Genomic DNA, 6,028 nt, shown 5'->3' with positions numbered 1-6,028 from the left:
TAAAAAGGCTCAACATTACTAGTCATCATTGAAATGGAAATTAAAACTACAATGAGATACCATCTTATATCAGTCAGAATAGTTATTAAAAAGTCAAAAAGCAGGTATCAGTGAGGATGTGGCAAAAATGGAATGCATATACATTGTTGGTGGGAATGTAAATTGATACAATCTCTATGGAAAACAGTATGGAGATTTCTCAAATAACTGAAAATAGAACTACCATTCAAACCAGCAATACCACTACTAGATGTCTACCAAAATGAAAAGAAATCATTATATCAAAAAGGTACCTGCACTCATATGTTTACTGCAGCACCATTCACAATAACAAAGTCATGAAATAAGTATAAGTGTTCATCAGTAGATGGCTGGCTAAAGAAAATGTGACATATATATACCATGGAATACTATGCAACCATAAAAAATAATAAAATCATATATTTTGCATCAACATGGATGGAGCTGGAGGCCATTATTCTAAATAAAATAACTCAGAAACAAAAAGTCAAATATAGCACGTTCTCACGTCTAAGTGGGAGTTAAACAGCAGGTATACATGGACATCATAGAGGGCAATAATAGATATTGGAGACTCCAAAGGGTGAGAGGGGCCAGGTGCGGTAGCTCATGCCTATGATCCCAGCACTTTGGGAGGCCAAGGGGGTCAGATTGCTTGAGGCCAGGAGTTTGAGACCAGCCCGGCCAACATGGTGAAACCCCACCTCTACTACAAATACAAAAATTAGCTGGGCGTGGTGGCAGGTGCCTGTAATCCCAGCTTCTTGGGAGGCTGAGGCAGAGAATCACTTGAGCCCAGGAGGCAGAGGTTGTAGTGAGCCAAGACCACGCCACTGCACTCCAGCCTGGGCGACAGTGTAAGACTCTGTCTCAAAATAAATTAATTAATTATTTAACTAATTTTTTTAAAGATGAGAGAGTGGCAGAGGGGGTAAAGCCTGAAAAATTACCTATTGGGTACAATGTTCACTATTTGGGTACACTAAAAACCCAAAGTTCACCACTATACAATATATCCATGTTACAAAACTGCACTTATACCCCCTAAATCTATGGAAATAATTTTAGAAATCATTGCCTATTCCAATTTCATGAACATATTCATCTATGCCTTCTTCTTGGAACTTTTTTTTTCAGCCCTCTTGGTCACTGCAAAACAGAAACAAAATTATTCATAAACTGTGGGCAGATCAAGGAACATCTCCGCTGTATACTTTCTCTTCCCTCTCCTCTCCAGAGGTGGGAGAAGTCAGAAGATGCTGCAAGTAGCTGGTGGATGGAGGTTTTTCACTTTATTTTCCACAAAACTAAGAATCAATGAGAACTAGTGGGAATGTCCCCTTTCCCAGTTAGGACAATGGATGAGTTGAAGGGGAAGAGTCTCTGTTTACTGGACGGTGCATGTGCAGAGGCCACTGAGAAAAGGTGAGCTCGCTGAGTGGGTATGTTCATTGCTATCTCACGTACGCACACACAGGTTGTGATTCTTGCAAACAACACGGCTTCTGATCCTTCCTTTGCATGCAGCAATCTTTTTAAAAAATACATTGTATAATAATAATATGAATTTCTCTCTCTTGGTTTTGGTTTTTTTTTTTTTTCTGTTTTGTTTGTGTGTTTTTCTGTTTCATTTAGGGATGGGAGTAGGAGGGGAGAGGAAGAAAAAATGTTATTTGTCTATTAGATCCTAAACATACAGAACTCCTGTATGGCTGAATCCAACTTCCTGCAGCATAGGGAAACTGGGCAGCACTTGCCTGGAAAAACTGGCTTCAATCAGAAGCTTTTCAGGGCTTTTCTTCAAGGAGAATAAGAAGTTGTGGATTACTGTTAGAGACTGTGAAAAGTGGAATCATCTCTCTACTTGAGAATCACTGTGTAATTTGAAGATAATCTTGACATTTTCACAGTCATTGGGGAAATTTCAGGGGGCAGACATTCCAACTTCCTTTCCTTTTCCTCCTGTAAATTCTGCTACCATCTCGTCTCTGCCAGCTTTTGCTCTTGCACCTTCTCCACCTTCTGCCGCTTAAGCTCACATTTCTCCCATTTCTTCCTTTCTTTCTCCTGGTCAGCTCTGGGAGAAGCCAGGTAGGCCTCATCCTGCTTTTGTCTCCACACCTGGGTCTGGTTTCTTTCTTCCCTTTCCAGGCATTCTGACACCAGGTAAGTCTGGTTTGTACCCATGATAGATATCAGTTGGTTAATGAGGTCATTCGGTTGAAGGAGGCCTTCTAGCCATCCCACCACAGTCATCCGCTGATCCTTCAGCATCACCATGGCCAGGAATGGATAGGTGTTCTCTCATAAACCCCGGGAGACCCTATATCCCTCAGGTTTGTTTGTAGAACATGCCCAGAAGAGCATCCTAGAGAAAGAACTTTAATGAAATAACTTTGGGTTCACAGAGTGTGTTGCAACAAAACTTATCAGAGACCTGTTGATGATCTCCAAGAAAACAAATCAAAGAGTGAAGCTCCAGCTTGGCATTGTCAGGTGCCTAGCTATGTGTTCTGGGCTAGAAAACAGGGTGTGCCCTCCCATATTTCTATTCAAACGCTAGCATAAATGAAACTATGTCCCCAACAGTGTCAGTGATCCGGCTGCGAAGGTGAAGCCATATAAAACAAAGGGCAAGCCTAAATATATCAAGTATTGTGTAATAGGTAGACCGGAATGGAAGTATTATCAAGTAATAACCCCATCCAAGCAGACCCCTTGGTTGTGGTCTTGAGACAACATAGCTGTAGATCCTGTGGTCAGCTGTATTAACTTGCAGGGGTAGGGATGGAGGCGGGTTGAAAACACTCCATACACTCTTTTGTTCATCCAAGCTGTCCTGTTCAGCAACCTCTATGCTCCAGTTATGCTGCTCCAAGGTATGGCAACACTGATCCATAGATTCTATGCCAGTTAGATCCTGAAACTGCAGCAGCTTCTCTGTCTGCTCCTGTGTTAGATCCTGCTCCTCAGACATCGCCTCTATGCTCCTGTGGAGTTTTATTATTTAACCTTTTATATCTATATCTAATATATCTACAATTGCTTTTGATGTACAGTGAGAGCAGGGTAAAAATTCATTTTCATATGGATATCAAATTGTCCCAGCACCACTTATTGAAGACTTTCATTTCATTACTATACTACAGTTTCATCTTTGTCATTAATCAGATAACTGCATATATTGTGGGTTTGTTTTTGAATTTTCTATTCTGTTACATTGGTCTATTTGTCTATCCTCAGGCCCATGAGCTTTGTTATTTTAGCAATATAACAAGTCATGATATCTGGTAGTCTAAGTCCCCAGCCTTCTTCAGAATTGTCTTGACTGTTCTTGGTTCTTTGCATTTCTAGATGAATTTTAGGATAAGTTTGTAAATTTCCATGGGAGGAACAAAAACAACTGCTGGGACTGTTACTAAAATTGAATTAACCAATACATTCATTTGGAAAAAATTGACATCTGGGTGGTTTTGTGATGGATTGATTTAGCTAGGCAATACTATATCTCCCAGAATTCTTTTCCCTGATGGTTTTTGGTTAGGGTAGACCATAGAAGGCCTTCCTTGCAAGAGATTTGGAGAGTAGAACTAAAGTAGCAGCTATAATTTTTATGTTCATATGTCAGAGCATGCATTGTTATAGCTCATGCACATTGTAGCTAATCTCTCAGCTCACCTTTGTTGGTGTGGAAAAAACAGTCAGATTGTAATTGCTCCAAATAACTCTGAATCCTCTTTCAACCTCTCCAACTCCTTGGCAAGTGGCACCAGTTTCTCCTGCTGGACACCCACATCACCAAGGCTGGAGGCAATGAGACTTAAGCTGATCCAGGTTCTGCCTCTGTTCTACCCCCGATATCCTTCTTTCCTTCTCAACTGTCTGTCATACAGATTTCAAGGTCCGGCATTGGACACACAGACAGCCTTATAGAGGCTGTTTTACCAGCTCCTATATTGTGCAAGGTTAAATTCCTATAACAAATCATAGATACATATGCATGTGTTTATATTTATGTATATACGTATAGTGTGTGTGTGCACATGTGCATGTATGTGTGTACAGTCATGACTTGCTTAATGATGATGATACATTCTAAGAAATGTGTCATTAAGCAATTTCATCATTGTAAAAATATCATAGCGTGTACTTACACAAACCTAGATGGTACATCCTACTCCACAGCTAGGTCATATGGTATAGCCTATTGCTCCCAGGCTACAAAGTTGTACAATATGTTACTGTACTGAACACTGCAGGCAATTGGTAACACAATGGTATTTGTGTATCTAAACATATTTAAAGAGCATATGCTTGTTCTATGCTATTACCACTGCTACAGCATCACTAGGCAACATAAAGTTTTCAGCTTCATTATAACCTTATGGGACCACCATTGTATATGCAGTCTGTCATTAACCAAAACTTTGTTATGAGATGCATAAGTGTATTTATTTGTTTATCTTATCTTAGTAGTCCTGCCTCTCTGATTGAAACCTGACTGATACAAACATCTTTACAATGTTGGGTCTTCCAATTCATGAACATGGTATATCCCTCTACTAATTTGGTCATCTTTAATTTCTCTTGATAATAATTTGCAATTCTTTGGTGTGATCTTGCCCAAGTTTTATTATATTTATTCCTAGTTATTTGATGCAATTGTACATTTTATCTTTTTGATTTTCACTTGCAAATGTTCGTTGCTGGTATATAAAATACAAATTACTTTTTTAATTTTGATCATGCAGCCTTGCTTAAAGTCAGTTATTAATTTTAATAGCTCATGAACTCTTTTGATTTTCTATATACACATTCATGTCATCTGAGCTGATGTGAGCTTCCTTCTTCCTTTTCTTGCCTTTTTGGACTGGATAGGGCCTCCAATAAAATGTTGAGTAGAAATGGTGATAGAAGAGAAGCTTGTCTCATTGCCCATCTCAAAGGGATGTCTTTAAATAGTTTGCTCTTCAATATTATATTTTCTTTAGGTTTTTCTGTAAATACTCCTTATCAGATAAAAGAAATTCTTTCCATTCTTAGTTTGCAAAGAGTTTTTATAACAACTGTTCTTTGCATTATCAAATACTTTTTCTGTATCCAATAAGTAGGTTATACGATTTTCCCATGTTTTCTGTTAATGCGATGAGTTACACTGATTAATTTTCAAATGTCAAACCAACCTCAACAAAAGTCAATTTGGTCATGATTATTGTCTTTTTATATATTGATAAATTCAATTTTCTAACATTTTGTTTAGAGTTCTTCCATTCCTGGTTTTGAAAGAGATTGGCCTATAATTTTCATTTCTTAAGTGTCATTTTCAAACTTTGGTCCTAAGGTAATGCTAGCCTCTTAAAATTAGTTATACGTATTTTACCACTTTATACTCTCTGAGGAAGTTGTGTAAGATTAGTGTTACCTCTTCCTTAAATATTTGAAAGAATTCACCCGTAAGGTTATCTGGGCCTGAATACTTCTTTATGGGAAGGTTTTAAATTACAGAAGCAACTTATTTAGTAGCTTTGAGTCTATACAATATTGGCAGGTTGTGTTTAATACATCTTTTTATATTTTTCATGCCCACAAAATCTGTAGAAATGTCCCTTTTTCATTTCTGATGTTGGAATTGTGTGCTTGCTTGCTCTCATTTGCTCGTACTATCTCCCTCTTTCTCTCTTTCTCTTTGATTTATTTGCTAGAGGCCAGTCAAATTTATTATTATTTTCCAAGATCCCACTTTTGGTTGTGTTGGTTCTCTCCATTGTGCACTTGTTTTCTACTTAATTAATTTCTTTTCTTACATTTATTATGGTTCTCTCCATTGTGCACTTGTTTTCTACTTAATTTCTTTTCTTACATTTATTATTTACTTCCTTCTACTTTTGTAGGTTTATTTTGCTGGATTTTTTTCTAGTTTTTTTAGATAAATATTTAGAGTCTTCATTTCAACCTTTCTTATTTTCTTTTTCTTTCCTTTCTTTTTTTTTTTTTTTTTTTTTTTTTT

The 6,028-nt window shown here is 37.6% G+C and overlaps 1 pseudogene; it reads right to left on the bottom strand.

Annotated features, from left to right (window-relative positions):
* Positions 1 to 1,690: 1,690 nt before the first annotated feature.
* Positions 1,691 to 2,998, bottom strand: LOC105515935 (annotated as a pseudogene).
* Between the last annotated feature and the right edge of the window lie 3,030 nt (positions 2,999 to 6,028).

This window comes from Colobus angolensis, unplaced genomic scaffold, assembly GCF_000951035.1.
Source record: "Colobus angolensis palliatus isolate OR3802 unplaced genomic scaffold, Cang.pa_1.0 Scaffold270, whole genome shotgun sequence".
Lineage (NCBI taxonomy): Eukaryota > Metazoa > Chordata > Mammalia > Primates > Cercopithecidae > Colobus > Colobus angolensis.
The sequence above is the reverse complement of the archived record's forward strand: the minus strand, read 5'-3'. Positions and strand labels throughout refer to the sequence as shown.